The 16,666-nt window shown below is 40.0% G+C and overlaps 1 protein-coding gene across 6 annotated transcripts in view; it reads right to left on the minus strand.

Annotated features, from left to right (window-relative positions):
• The window catches only part of PANK1 (pantothenate kinase 1), a 138,341-nt gene that overhangs the window by 57,942 nt on the left and 63,733 nt on the right, over positions 1-16,666 (minus strand). The window contains exon 1 of one of the 6 annotated variants that reach the window (XM_029609845.1): positions 10,191-10,210. The exons of the other annotated variants lie outside the window; for them this stretch is intronic. The gene's annotated coding sequence lies outside the window, so the exon portion shown is untranslated. Of the gene's footprint in view, positions 1-10,190; positions 10,211-16,666 lie in introns of those variants that run through there. 6 annotated transcript variants of the gene reach the window in all.

The following is a 16,666-nucleotide window of genomic DNA, read 5'->3' on the forward strand; positions in this document are numbered from 1 at the left end:
CAATTACTGAACTAAAAGAGCAACACAGCTAACAGAGCTCAATATAGGAGGCAGCCTGTGTCCAGCCTAGGGCTGTCTCTAAATTCTGATGCACATAATCTAATCATATACACTGAAGTGTTGAAATGTACTAAGATATATCAACATTTACTTTTTTTTATTTATATAATATTTATTAGAACATTTTAGGTTCTCTATTGAGACTGGGGTTTTATCATCAGAAATCAGAACACAGACAAATGATGCAAAATTAGGTTTAAATCATTCTCAATCTGAGTGCTGATAAATACCAAAGATGCCCAGGTCAACAATAAGCACCCAGGCACTCCAAAAGTTCAGTTCATAAAAGAAGCCATTTCAGCTCCAAATGAGATCCTTTATGGATTAAACATTACTACTCTTATCTTTTAGAATGGCTGGCTGTTTAGCATTGTTAAATATAAATCTACTACAAATTCATTAATGAAAACAATCATATCTGGGAAAATAAATACTGGAATGAGGCGAGTAGCACTAAATGGAATTGGAAGAATCATGAAATGAATATATAATTCGGTTGGATTTTTTTATTATTATTATTATGCCAAGTGTAATAATGTGTGCAACTCCCTTGAAGTAATGGTTACTTCAAAAAGTGGAGAAAAGTTCAGGTGAGCCCAGATGCAGAGTATTGGGAAACATATACATTTTTTTCTAACATGCACATTATTAAAAAAAAAAAAAAAAAAAAAGAAATATATTGTAAATTTTAATTCTATGTCACTTCTTATATTAGTAAAATAGATTTTTTGGAATGAAAACAATATCCACCTACATTAGGCACAATACATACAAACAGACACTATACATATACACATGCATTGTACATTACAAATTAACATTGCAATCAGGTGAAACAATGGGAGGAAGGACAGACTGAATAGTTAGCCTATATGGGAACAATTAGCGAAAGGCTCTGTGGAATGTTATTGGGGGATCTCTGTGTTTTTCTCCATGTCAAAGTCACCATTTTAATTTTCACAGTGTCTAAGCTGAGCCTGAAGTCTGAATTGCAGCATGGTACACACAGAACACATCCTGACAGATCCCTGTGCCGGCCATTAATCATCTGTTGCATAGCAACTACTGAACATGAACAAAAACACAATACCAGCGGCTGCAGGATTCGCTATCTCTAGAGACCCCAGCACAGATACTCTACTGATCACAGCCTAAACAAAGAAAAGAGGCGTTTTGATTTTTTAACCATTCAACTAAAAGAAATTCTACCCCAAGCTTTGGTAATACTAACTAATTTTAGAAAGATATAGTCTAGCTATGTAGGGATTCAGTTCAGTTATACCTGCACTTTAAATTAAAAAAAAAAAGAAAGAGGGAAACAACAACTAGAAAGAATAAAAAACAAAAGACACATCATCCGATTTAGATTCCTCAGCTAATTTGACAAAGTTTTGATGTTAACAGTTTTGATGTTTACAAATAGTTGTAAAATGGTGATAGCATGGCAGCCATCCCATCTCAGTTTCCCAGAACCCATAGTGAGCTCATCACAGTGCTTAGAGCTAGAGGCAGCAAACATGAGTCAGGTATAGGAAAGAACATGCACTGGCAATGTCAATTGTGTAGGTGCAATGATTGATTTGAACAGGCAGAGGGGAAACAGTTTGCAAAGCTGAAAAATACTTTGATAATTTTAGACTATTTATCACTAGAGCTAGTTAAGCTCGACGTAATCATGACACATGGAAACTAGCAGGCCACACTGCAAACTCCAGCAATGGTCTGATCAGGGCCAGCGTGTCCCAATAGGCGAACTAGGCAGTCGCCTAGGGTGCCAGCCATTAGAGGGTGGCAAAGAACAGCCAGGTGGGGTCACAAGCCGAGCCCATCCTGCTCACGGCCAAAAGGAACAGAGACTCTGTGGGCCACTCGGGGACAAAAAATGAAGTCACTTGGCAGGCCACGAGCAGCACCCATCCTGCTCACAGCCGAGAAAAGCAGAGACTGGGGCGGGGGGGGCGCAGATAGAAGATTTGCCTAAGGCGCCTAATATCCTTGCACCGGCCCTGGGTCTGATGTCATCCTGTCTCTTGCAGAGTGGTAGGTAGGAGATAGGGATGCCAGTACAAAACTTTAGACAATGCTTGTGAGATGCACAAAGCTTTGACACTGACCGGGAATGTGGGTTAAAGCTGAATGGTGGTGGTGGTGTTTCCAGAAACGTCTGCATGCTGGGTGCACAAGTTTCTAACCCCTGATTTAGAAGACAAACACTAAAATATAGACGCACCCAGTAGCAGTGTTGCACACTAACATGAGGAAAATCTGAGGGAGACTCCTGGGCCCAGCTTCTACTTCTTGGGTCAGCCAGGGCAGGAAGTGCTGCGGAAGCAGCATTTGCATCCCCTTGTGGTGGGAAGTGAGTCTTTGCTATTGCACAATGGTGTCACCCAGTGGTCAGATTCAGGATCCATTCTTACTGTGTTCTGGAGGAAGCTATAATTTATGAAAAAACGTGGCTTTTCCAACAGGCATATAGAGTGATATTCAAGTCCAAAGCTAAATCTTTTTTTTAGCTTTGTATGACCTTTTATTTCATTTACTTTTATATTTATATGACTTTTAGAATGTTTTAATAATTGTAATTAATTTATGCTTTAGAGATTTTTTATGTATAACCTTTTTAGTTCATTTCATTTTATAACGAAAATATTATAAACCGTTGAGATGGATTTTATCCATGCAATGGTATATAAAACTGTTTAAATAAATAAAATACATAAATAAAAGATCCTTGGCCAAGGATTGACAATGCAATGATTGGGTTAAACTGGGAAGTGCAGATAAATATTATAGGGGGAGGGAGAATCCCCTAGGTGTTAATGAAGACTGATGGTATTGTAGTGCAACGGAAGTCAGTTTCAATTGAACTGGAAGTCCAAAAGAGGAGAATAAAGAAACTAAGATAAAAAAAAAACCAGTAGCAAAACTTTAGACACTGCAGGAAGAAAAACAATAATCCATTCTTGATGCTCCTGTAAATAGTTTTATTATAGTTATTTTGCAGCAGCACTAAACCTTAATTGCTGACTATATGGACATCTTCAATCAACATTTATTATTCCATTCTGATTTAAAAAAAAAATTAAAAATAGCAAAATAAATTTTCATTCATGCACTTCCTAATTACATTGGGAAAAGGGGCTGTGAAACGGTTTGCAATTTAGGAGGGCTGCATTAACATGTTTAAATATCAACACGAAAAAGGGGTGTGTGCAGGAGCATATGATAGTCTTAAGCGACAAATCGTGGTTTGGAGAAAGAGCATTTTATTAAGTAACTAAGAAGCTGACTTGGGTATTGATTCTAAAAACCACAGAGAGAATCAGACTTTGCCACAACCATCATCCTCTTTTTATACACAGTCGTAAACTTGTCTAATTATGTTTACGTTTTTAGAATGTCCAATTTGGTTAAAAGTACATTTCTGGAGACTCTCACAGTGAAATAATGACCTTTGCTTAACAGGGGACCTATTTTCTTTGTGCTGTAAAGAGCAACCTAGCAGGTACATATAGCAGCAGGCTGAGAACCTGGGAAACCAGGGTTCAAATCTTGCTAACATTCCTTGAGTTTTGGGCAAGTCACTTCACCCACCATTGCCTCAGGTACAAACATAGGGGCAAATAGTAAACATTTTCTCCCATTTTTTGCCTATAGGAAAACTGCTTAGTAAATAGGGCCCTTAAATAGTAAGGCCTCTGGGGACAAGGAAATACCTACTCTACTCGAACAAAACTCAACTTCAGTTACCAATGAAAATATAAATTTAAAAAAATGATATATATTTTTTTTCCTTGATATGTATGCAGAATATTCCTAACTGTAATTACACATAAATATACAACAAATATTGGACATGGTAACATGCAGAAAAAAAAAAGTTAAATTAATACAAGTTTGAAACTTGTGAGTAATAGCACTAATTATCAGTGTGTCCAATATTTTCCTGGTACTGAAAATTATTGCAGATAACTGAACTTTTAGAACTAATGTAAAACGCTTTCATATCCTAGCACAGTCAGAAAAATTGGTTTCTTTGATGCCTTCTTGTTGAACACCCACAGTATCTGAGAAGGAAATGCAAGTGATTTTAATCATTTATTGGTATAATCCTCCTCTCCTCCCACACTCTGTTCTCACTATGGGGCCGATGCAAAAAAAAAAAAGCGCGGAAAGCGGGCGCTGAAAAGTCGGCGCCTGCTTTCTTAATGCACGCATATCGGCATTGGTTTTCATAACGCAGTTGGCTGGTTATGAAAACCGACGCTGAGCATATCGGTGTCGGTCTTCAATGCGGCCGGCTGAGTTTTTTGTTTTTTTTTTAACTTTTAAAGGAAGTACAGTAAAGCAGTTTTTTCTGCATTTCTGTACTTCTTTTCAGTGCGCTCAGCTATTAACGCACATTTATTTTTTTGCATTTAGAGTGAACGAGCAATAGCCTCATTCACATGCATTTGCATGTGATGAGCGCTATCCCATTCACTCCTCATCGGATGCAGGTTAAATAGGCGCTAATCCCCCTTAGGGGTAGATTAGCGTCTATTTAACCCACGTCCGACTGCGGGTTATACAGTGCGCTTGGCTGAATGCACTGTATTGCATTGGCCCCTATGGGGGCAGGAGGGAGGAGGTGGCTACCTGGGAGAGCTGAGACAAGTAGTCTGCTCTTAACAGGACCTTTCAGACTAGGATTAAACAGTCACCATAATAATCACTCTTGACACAAGTTTTGACGCTCCAACAAAATAAAAGTTTACAGATTCAAAACCTCTTCAATGGTGATGACATAAAATGTTTTTCCAGGAGATTAATTCATCAAAATATAAATAAGTTGCCTAGTGGCTAGAACAGTAGGCTGTGTACAAGGGAAGAAGAACACACATATATAGGGAACCCTATGAATTCCTTCTCAAAATTCACATTAGTGTACTATTATAACAGTTTATTACTATTACTTTTCCTTAATTACAACTGTTAATACAATACATACAGATCATTTTTTTATCATTTTATTAATTACATCCATTAATACTTATAATAACAATGATGCAAAGACATATGCAACCTAATATACATCATACATATTAGCAGCAGTATATTAACATCTAAAAACAAACCCCATATCAATCATTCATACACACTCCCCCACCCATTAAAACCACCCCCTTTTTTTTTCAAATTTCACCACAAATTATCAAGTTGAACTTTTCTTCATTAGCTGTTGTTCAACCTCAAAAAAACTCCTTCCAATCGGGAGCAGTTCACAACGTCCCAACAGGGATCCCCGTTTCGCCGCAGCTTCCTCAGGGGACAATTCACTCCCACCTCAACCAGAGACGGCAAGGCCTTCCAGCCTTCCACCCTCCAGAATATTGCACTTCTTCCACGAGCTTAATCAACAGCACAGCTGTACACCCTTCAAACGAACTCACCACCTTGTACAAGTCTTCAGAATTTATAAGTTCAACAATCTGTTTACACCACTTCTCAATCGATCCACTTTATGTGTGCCTAACATTCAATTTTCCAAGTGCCGAGGAAATTTTACTCTTCAAAACGGCAGACCCGTTCCATAATCACCCATCTCACAAACCGGCAGCTCTTCCTCAAGGCGCAGGGGGTCCGTACTCTCTTATTTTGTGATTACCATATCTGTGTACAAGGGAAGCCAGGGTTCAGATTTCACAGACACTTCTTGTGACCTTGAAGAAGTCACTTCTCCATTAGCTTGTAAGCCTGCTGAGGACAGGGAAATACAACTCTTATCTGAATGTAACTCACCTTGAGCTACCAATGAAAGGATGATAGGCAAGAAAAGAGCATAACTCTCTGAAAAAACTCTGGCAACATATCCATAACTCTAGAATCCCTCCCAGGGAGGAATCTATTCTAGATCTCTTGGCCTTTTTGAGAATGGATTCGGCAACAAGATTAGTGTGGCAGCTGATGGTTATCGAATCCGGGAGTCTTTTGGACGAGATAGATCATGTCCGCCTTCCTATTTACGGGAGCCACAGAGAAGGGTTTTTCCCACATCCTCATCTGTGCCTCCTGAAGGATCTCATGATCTGAAACTGCCACAATTTCCTTAGGGGCTTATTGAACTGGAGTATGTCCAGCATCTTGGTTCTGGACTTTTCTTCCGTCTGCAACAAAGGGAATGGCTTTCTCCATTTTCATCACAAAACTTGCGAAGGAGAGGTCTTCAGGTGGGATTTCCTTCTGTTTGATGGAGGAAAGGGATTGAAGAGGAGTCCTGTAGATATCTCCTTTTCAGAGATGTCCACAGTCTCATAGCCATACTCCTATGAATATAGAGAGCCCGCAATTCGCAGATGAGAGCTCTCTTTGTGCTCTGTCCTCAGCTAGTGGGTCTGGATCCCGAAGAACTTTGACATCTTGGGGAATCTTCCTCTCCCAAGGAGCTGGCATCTTGGGGAATCTTCCTCTCCGAGTAGCTGCAGATCAGCAGTGGGATGGCAGCCATCGACCCCCAATGCCCCTCTGGGCATCAGTGATGGAATGGGCATTAACACTCATGCATCGCTGGTGAGCATCTGAAGGGAGTTGAATAGCAGCTTGAGGATCCTCAGTGCCAGCCTACGTGCTTTTGATGCTCCAGCACAGAGGTCCTGCAAAACCTTTTCCAATGCCTCCTGGATCTTTTTCTCCAATTCCTCTTTGAAACTTATGCCAATACCAAATGGGAGGCAGGAGTGGCCACATCCTCTTCAGAATTGAGAAGTGGATCAGTAGCAGACACCAGGACCAGTGGAGACTGACGCGAGTCCCCAGCATGTCAAGAGAATACGTTCTCCTTGCTGCAGAACCACTTAGGGAAGTTCTCAGCTGGTGCCAGACTATCCCCACTCTCAGCTTCATGCAATTATGGAGACTAATGCCAATGCTTCTTCAGCTTCCTTCGATGCTCAGCATGAGACTTCCTTGATACCAAAGTCAAAGAGGCAGAACCCGAAGCCTTCTTTGAATGGGAACAGTCAGTCTCTGGGTTTCCTATGGCCACAGATGTCAAGGGAACAAAAGGTCCCTCTGATGTTGATGACTCTCTCTGTCCTCAGTGAAGCATCTCCGATGCATCAGTCTTCCGGTGTCTGAAAAATCTATTAATAAGTTCTTTTTAGGATTGTCATTCTTTAGGGGTCATTTCCACACACTTATGGCACCCTCGGAATCATGCAATGCCCCCAAGCAGAAGACAAATCTATCATGGGGGTCCATGATAGACATTGTCCTATTGCATTGAGGGCACCACTCAAATCTTCTAGACATGACGGAGCAAAATAACAGACACAAAAATCAAACTTGATGGCGGCAGTGGGTTGATGGCCAATGGGCATCAAAGGCTTCACCACCAGAAACAGGAACACAGTGAAAGAAAACTTTGAAAAATATAAAAAAAACCCTTAGCTAAGTAAACTACAAGGGATGAGACCACGGGACCCCACAATAGAGAAGCCTGTGCTGAAGGAAAAAAATGCATGAAGCTTCAAGATAAGAGAAGCAAGACCCATAATTGACAGGCTCCACAGAAAAAGAAAGATTGAAGGGACCCTGCATGGATGCATGGTATGAACATGTGAGGCTCAGTCAAAGTTCTGGAAAATTTGACATAGTTTTTTTTGCTAGACTCCATCAAATGATGCCATGCATGTGTGAGGATTGACATTCTGCTTGTCCTCCGAGAAAAAAAGGGAAACACTACTCCTGATTAGGTCAAAGCTGAAAAATCACAAAGAGGAAGTACCTACTAGCCTGCTCTCCTTAGGCTTGAGCTTTCCCCAGGACACCCACAGATACTGCAGGGGAAAAAGAGCAGAGAACAGCTGATTCCATCTCGTGCTTCTTCTGTTCTGCTTTTAGAACTCTCCGGGGGTGGGGCTACTAAACTCAGGAATGAATCAGAGGCACCTCCCATAAGAGGTGCTGAAGCAAATGGTTCAGTCCACCTATGCTAACCTGTTTCTACAAGAAACATTTTCCTGTTAAGGATCCTATGGGTCCCTGCACCAGTTTTAAATGTAACCTTATTAATGAAAAAAAACCAAAACTTGCAGGGTATTTCTCCATTTGCTCTGAAGAATTCATCCCACTGCCAACTAAAGCGTGCCCTCCCAATCCACAAGAGCGCTGAGAATAGGGAAGATTTCATGTGAATGTAGTACCATCCCTTGGGTCTAGAGAAGCTGAAAAGGACCACAGAAGCATTTCAAATTCCTCATGAGACACGGATGAAGAAAACTGAATGAAAATACAAAAAACCATTTCATCCATTTACGACTCACTTGTACAGAATAACCAATGGATGAATAACGTGGAGAAGAGAGTGAGCGTCTCTCACTCTTATGAAGGGGAAGCTTCCCCTTCTGTCTATTATTGGTAGCTACCTTTGATATATCAAACACAACGTAGCAAGTTTAAAAACAAAACCACCCCAAAAGCCTTGCAGGCTGCATCCAATAGTTTCCTGAAATAAATTTTGGTAGAGCAAGCTTTTAAGAATGTAAAACATTAACAGATTTTAGTATCTTGTGCTGTACTTTCTATTTAGTAATAAGACTCCATAAGAAGTACAGTGTAACAGCTGACAAAAACTGTTAATCAAATACATCAGAAAATTATTTAGTAAGCTTTTTTTTTTTTTTTTTTTTAAACCTTTCTATATCTCCTGCTCTCTCTCCCCCTATTCTTCTGCATTACAATGTTCTTCTCTTCCCTGGGCTATTTTATTGACAGCATTCACAGCCCCTAGAGAAAGGGTAGCCAACTCCAGTCCTCAAGAGCCACACACAAGCCAGTTTTCAGGATAGTTGTACACAGTGGAGCAATGCATGCAAATCTCTCATCCATATTCATTGTGGATATCCTGAAAACCTGGCCTGTTTGTGGCTCTTGAGGACCGGAACTGGCCACTCCTGCCCTACAGAATGGAAGGGAGACCCATCCACAGTACAACAGTACCTACTGCCCAGGCTCAGAATACGGTGTATATTGTGTTATGGAAGGAGCCACAATCTGAGGTTCCTGGTTAGATTCTTCTCTGCTCTGGCTGGGGGTAGATGGAAAAAAGTATTAAAAACAGGGGGGAATCCCCAGGTTCTGCAAACAAAAGCTCATAACACCAGTCACAGCAAAGGCAGATCCTGAGCTAAAAGCCCAAGAGTAGAAGGAAGTTACTGGGCAAAATAAATCAGAAGTTTACTGTAGCCAATGTGGCAAGGGATAAACAGGAATGCTACCCATCTTAATGGTATGCAATGGTTTAAATCATGAAATAATAATCAATAAGACATCAGGCCTCGCTGACCTTGAGCTGGTAAACCTCAAACCATCTGCTTGATTCACAACATCAGGTGTTCCTCCAGCAGACTTCGGACCTCTCAGTTTGTTCAGCTTCCCCTAGCTCTCAGAGTATCGGATCAGCCATGATTGGCTGCACCAGTCCTTGCTGGTAGAAATAATTTCCTGGATCTTGTTCCTGCAACTTTGCACTTGGCCTGGTTCCTGCCATCAAGTTCCCTCACCTGTTCTTGTTCCTTCCAGACTTGGTTCTCCTGCTTTATAAAATGACAACCCACTACTAACTATGGTTGAGACCCGACCCCCCACCCCATGGCAAAAGTATACTACTGCCTACATCACGACCTTAATCTGAAAGTGTAATACTACACATGATTTACAAATGGATTTTGGGATTGGGAAGCAGACAAAATGGAGGTGTATTATCACCAGGATCCTGTGAACACGTGCAAAGGGAAAGGGGGAAGGTAAAAGGCAAGGTAATAAGCTTACAAAAGCAGTGCCTACAAAGATAAATACCAGGCACTGTTTTCACAGCTCCTCCAATAGTGCTGTAATGAATCAGAATGCATTTATGATTTCTGTCTCACACTTTATTTTCAAAATTTTCATTAAGCATGCTTAAAATTGCTGTTTGTGTTTTGAAGTGCTAAGGAAGAAGAAAGAGGTTTCTTTTTGGAGCAAACAAGTTAAAATGTAGTTTTAGAGCGGACAGAGTGCAAATTCAAATGAACAAGATTTCCATAGTGGGGCGGAATTAGATGCAAAGCTAGTTCTATATTAAATACTATTTTTTCTTAATGATTCACCTGCTAGTTTGAACACTCTGCCAGAGGTTTTTCAAAATCTCTCCCAAGATCACTTCTCAGTTGTTTCTTGTAATATTCATATGCTGGACATAGCAAATGTACATACATACATACAATCATTTCTGTAATAGAAGAGGTGTTAGTTTCAGAAAGAAATATAAAAAAAAATAAGTGATTATATCACTATATACCTATGTATAGCTTAACTATTACAAAATGGTTCCCTGTAAATCTGTGGCTGGCTGGGTTCCTGACTGAAGCTCTCTGTGTGTACTGTTCTCATTCCCGAGGGTTAGGGCAGATTCTCTTGGCAGTGGGGGAGGCCAAAGAGATGCACTTGGACTGGGTAAGGAACAAAGAATATTGGACTGGAGCCTGGGCCCTGCCACCTACCACTGTCATGGAGAAATAGTTTCCATGCTGGTACTTTAAAGGAAGGAGTGGTCTAGTGGTTGGAACAGTGGGATGAGAACCAGGGAAACCTGAGTTCAAACTCAGCTTTCTCCCACTGACATTCCTTCTGACACCTTGGGCAGGTCATTTTACTCTCTTGTTGCCTCAGGAACCCACTCGGATTGAAAGCTCTTTCAGGCAGGGACTACTTGTACCTGAAAAAAAATACTGTAAAATGCCTTGAGCTAAAATTGGAAAGGCAGTCTGGAGACATAAAATACAATGCCATTACTCTGTGAGAAACTGAAGGTGATAGCACAGTATTAATGCCCACCACCTCCGTCCACTGCCCTCTGCGAGAAAAGGCTCTCTCACCACGGGGGAAAACCCCACCCCCCTTTTTTTCTCCAGGTTAGAGGGCTGCAGGGGATGGTGACGAGCAATTACACCAAGCTTTTGTCTTCAATGAGGTCTAGTAGGTGGGTCTGAGGTGAATCTACACAATACCTTACCTGTTAAGTATCAGCATGAAACCTGCTTCTCCATCATGGTGGAGTGCCCAGTGTGACTGTCCACCAATGCACTCACTGCCCCATGTGAGGAAACTCCCCCTGCCCACCAGTGTGGAAAGCTGTGGGGAATGGTGATGGCAGCTGTTTATTTTTGGGTTCATGTCTATTTTGCCACAGAGATATATATATACATACATACATAGATACAGCGCTGAGAAAATGTTTGTGAACTCCCTACGATGGTCTATATTTTAGCAATATTTATACTCAAAACATGTTTAGTTCCTAACCTTAATAAGAAAGATAAACCTATTGAATAAATATTTATTTTGATTATTTGTTCAGCAAAAGATTCAACAATAAGTATGTGTGTGAAAAAGTATGAACCCTTCATTTAATAACTGGTGGCACTCATGTGCAGCAAAAAGTTCAACTAAACGTTTCCTGCAACTGTTGATCAGTCTCCCATATCAGCCTTAAGGAATTTTGGCCCATTCTTCCATACAGAACTGTTTCAATTCTGACATTTGAGGGCTTCCTTGCATGAAAAGCTCACTTCAGGTCTTACCATTTCATCTGAATACACTTTAGGTTGGGACTTTGACTTGGCCAATCCAAAACATGAAATCTCTTCTTCAGCCATCCTGTAGTAGATTTACTTGACTGTTTGGCAGAGTCATTTTGCTGTGTGACCTATTCTCAACTCAGCTTCAGCTGACAGATGGCTCAATATTCTCCCCTAGAAATTGCTGATATACAGCAGAATTCATGGTTCCATCAGTGATTGCATGCAGGCCAGATCCTGATGCAGCTAAGTAGCTCCACCCCATGATATCTCCACCACCACGCTTGACAGTAAGGATGCGGTTTTTATTTTGAAGGCAATATTTGATTTTTGCTAAACAAAATATTTGTTATTGTGTAGTAGTGTTTTATAAATGATAAAGTAGTGACTTTAAAATTCAATTTTTGACTCATCTGTACAGAGAACATTATGCCAGAAATCAGGTGGACATCCAGATGCTCTTTGGTGAACCTGAGACAGGTAGCAATGTTCTTTTTAGAGAGAAGTGATTTCTTTCTAGCTATCCTCCTATGAACACCAGTCCCATTCATTTTTTTCTCTTGATTGGTGCATGAACCCTCATATCGGCCATGAACAGAGAAGAAGGCCTGCAGATCTTTAGGTGTTAGTTTGAAGTTCTTTGTGACTTCATGGATGAATTTCCGATTTGCCCTTGGGGTGACCTTGGAAGGATGACCACTCTTAGGCAGTGTCACTGTAGTCTTCAACTTTTTCCCATTTGTAGACTATCTTGCCGACAGTGGATGATGGATCCCCATATGTTTAGAAATGTTCCTGTAACTCTGTCCAGAGATTTCAGCACCAATTATTCTTTTTCGCAGGTCTTCTGAAAATTTTCTTGATTGTGGCATGAGGAGTTCCCATTAAGTTTTATGGTGAAGACATAATTCAAAACCTTTTGGACCTTTCTTTATAGAACAGGTGCCCAAACTCAGTTGTTTGGATTTACTCTGCAGGGTAGTTTACTTGTTACCCAACAAATTAATCACCTAATTCTAATTAGCCAATTAATTGTGTTAAGGAACCTAGGGGTTCACTTACTATTTTCCACACACTGATTCTGAATGCCTTAGTGTTCCTACTTTTTATATTATTGTGCCTCAAAAAAACATGGAATTGTTTAATTTATGCAAAGGAACACTCCATAGATACAGCAGCTATGTGGCAAAATGTTTTGTGGTCTGATGAAACTAAAATAAAATAGAGTATTTTTGCCAGAATAAAAAGCATTACATTTGGTACACCCCAATACAGTATATCAGCCAAGGAACACCATCTCTACTGAGAAACATGGTGTAGCAGCATCATGTTAGGGGGCTATTTCTCATCAGCAGGGATCGGGGCACTTGTCAGAAAAGAAGGGACAATGCATGTAGAGAAGTACGGAAAAGCCCTTAAAAAAAAAAGCTGATGCCTTCTGCAAGAAAGCTAAACGTGAAACAGACATCTTTCAGCATGACAATGACCCAAAACACACAGCCAAAGCTACACTGGAGTGACTAAAGAACAAAAAGGAAAATGCCCTGGAGTGGCTAAGTCAGACCCCCAACCTTAATCCCAATGAAAATCGGTGACACGTCTTGAAGACTGCTGTCCATTGATGCACCTGACAGAGTTTAAACAGTTTTGTAAAGAACGGTCTAACACGGACACATCTAAGTGTGCAAACAGACGCACAGCTGCAACTGCTGCCAAATGTGTTTCCACCAAATATTTATCCAAGGGGATGGAGACTTATCCAGTTGATGGATTTCAGTTTTGTTCTTTAGATGTTTTGTCCCCCAATAAAACATTTTTGGCCCTGAAAGGTGTGGCATATGCTGGGCTGATGAATACAAAAATGAATTTAAATGCATGCAACTTTGATGTACCGATACAACAAAATGTGAAAAGTGTTAAAAGGGGTGTAGACTATACATAGCCACTAGGTGTTTATATGTTTTATACATTAATTTGTGTGCTTATATATAATTTTTTGAGAATGCCAAGAAAGAATTACTGTATATCTACTAATTTTTTTAAATAATGACTTTAATTTCATAAATGTGAACATATCTTAAGTGATTTAAAAACCCTCCAAATTAACGCACACGTGTATTCTTGTTGGTTCATGTAACTTGACTTCCAAAGGCTTGGAGTTCTAAGTCTATGACTTTTTCACTGGACTATAACATAGCAAACAATTCCTCTACAACTGGTTTAGATTGCCTTGTGGTGGAAAGGGCTCATACTTCACTCTTTTAGGCTTCCCTCATTCACCACTATTCCCTTGACATTACAGAACAGTATTCCCACTTCTGCTCTAACCTGAAACAGCGCTCGACTAAAAGTGACAGAGGAACTGGAAGGGAAGAAAGGGAAAACTACTGCATATTACTAAAACTTTTCATACTTATTTTAGATTTTTATTTATTTATTTTGATTTTTAATTCTACTTTTCGGCACGTCAAAGTGTACATCAAAGCGGATTACATTCAGGTACTATTATGTGTTTGCTTTTAGGGTTTTAGGAAAGGGCTCTTCCTACTCAGACTACTATTTCCTTATTGCTAGGAGGCCATGCTAAATGCTAAACACACACAGTCAGGAAGAGAAACTTGTATTCTTGCCTCTGTATATCCTATCCTGCCAGAATTTGTCTTTTATAAGTACCACCATGTTGGGTTAGATCAAAGGTCCACTGAGCCCAGCATCCTGTCTCCAACAGTGACCAGTCTGGGCCATTAGGAAGTACCTGGCAGATCTCAAAGAGCAGATCCAATTCTCAGGGATAAATTGTGGCTTTTCACAAGTCCAGCTAGCTAATAATTGTATAGGGTCTTTTTCCTCCAGAAACCTCTCTGAACTCTTCTTAAACCCTGCTACGCTAGATGCCTTCACCACATCCTCCGGCAACAAATTTTACAGCTTAATTGTAAATTGAATGAAAAAAAAAAAGTACTCTCACACATTTGTTTTAAATCAGCTATCTGCTAGTTTCATGGAGTGTCTGCTAGCTCTAGTATTATTTGAAAGGGTAAATAACCATTCCCTATTTACCTGTTCCACTCTACTCATGGATTTTATAAACATTTAAAATAAGTCCTTTCTTCTTCAACTGTAAACTCCTAACCTGTTTAGACCCTCTTCCATTCTCTATCATTTTTTGGGCATGCTGTACCTTTCATAAAATTTTGCTAGATCTTTCTTGAGATGAGGTGACAAGAACTGCACATAATACTCAAGCTGCATTTGCACCATAGATCTCTAAAGAAGCATTATGGTATTCATATCTCCATGCCTTTCTAAATAATTTCTGATTCTATTTGCTTTTTTTTTTTTTTTTTTTTTTAACAATTGCAGCACAGTAAGCTGGTCACTTCAACATATTGTCCAGTGACTCCAAGATCCCTTTCCTGGGTAGTAACACCTAATACGGAACCCAGCAGTGTGTATCCATAGTTAAGATCACTTTTCCCTATGTCCATCACTTTGCATTTGTCCAAATTAAATTTAATCTGTCATTTAGATGCCCATTTAGCCAATTTCTCAAGGTCCTTCTGCAGTTTCTCACAATCTGCTTGTGTTTTAACTACTTTGAATATTTATTTTATTTATTGCCTTTTTTATAGCGATATTAGTGACAACATCATATCGGTTTACATTAAAACTGAAAAAGGATGAACGGAAACGGAAATTACAAATAACAGGGGATGGGGATGGGATGAAAGGAACCAAAGTGCAGTAGGGTGAAGAGGAAGAGCAGAGCAATCTGCTTGTAGAGAAGGCAGGAAAGTGAGGAAGAGGAGCAAAAGAGCAAAACAGACTCTTGTGCCATCTGCAAATTTGATCACTTCACTCACAGTGTCCAGTAGTAGGAATGCAAAAATAATGAAAATTTAGGTTTGGAGACTGATGGTTTGGCTTGCTTCAATCTTATTTATTACTTTTTTCTTTTCCAAAGAAGAAACTTTCTGGCTTTTATAATACTATATTGAAATCATTTTTGCCAGTGTCATTTCATTGTCAATTATGCCAAAAAAAAAAGGGAGGGGGAAACCCTTCCTAAATACAATTAAAAATCATTTGATTAAGCACAGATCATGGACATCCCTCTTTTTGAAATGCTGATTCCTGAGATGTTAGCATTTAAAGTTTTGAGAAACTAGTACTTAACCTTTCCTACCATTATGAACCAAAGTAAGCTGGGATGATACTGTGCTGCAGGCATCACAGAGGCAGGTAAAGCATGTTTATGACACAGATAGCTTAAGAAAATATTTGGGGGAACATGTGTTTTCAGAAAAATAAAGTACAGATCTTTCAGTCCAAAAAAAAAATGTGAAAAATAAAAATATGAAAGGCAAAAAAAAAAGGCGGGGGGGAAAAAAAAGGAGAAAGACTGTAAAATAAGACCACAACAGGAATGAAAAGAGCTGTAGGAATGATTGCACTACCCTGAGACAGGCAAGCTGAATCTAGCTAGCACTGTACACTGTAATCTGGTTGTTCATTTCCCTTATTACTTAGCCATATACTCTTGCAAAGAAAGGGAAATCACATCCCAGCTATACCACTTATCTCTGCCCAGGGATAGGGTCAAAAACTATGGGGATAAAAAAAAAAAAAAACAAACCCCACACACATCACTGTGTAATGCCATCGAGGCTTTCATCCTATCGAAGTCTGACGACCACACGTCTCATTTTTTTGGGCATAAAAGCACATGTTCTATACTCTAGTGGGTGCCTCCTTAGTTAATGTCTGAGATTTGCCTCTTTCAACTATATTGCAGCGTGACAGTAATCATGTACTGCTGTGGTGTGTAGTACCACTTTGAGCATTGGTTTGGCGTCATCTACAGCAGTGGTCCCCAACCCTGTCCTGGGGGCCCACCAGCCAGTCGGCTTTTCAGGAAATCCACAATGAATATGCATGAGAGAAAATGTGCATGTTATGGAGGCAGTGCATGCAAATTTTCTCTCATGCATATTCATTGTGGATAT

Source organism: Rhinatrema bivittatum, chromosome 7 (genome assembly GCF_901001135.1).
Source record: "Rhinatrema bivittatum chromosome 7, aRhiBiv1.1, whole genome shotgun sequence".
Lineage (NCBI taxonomy): Eukaryota > Metazoa > Chordata > Amphibia > Gymnophiona > Rhinatrematidae > Rhinatrema > Rhinatrema bivittatum.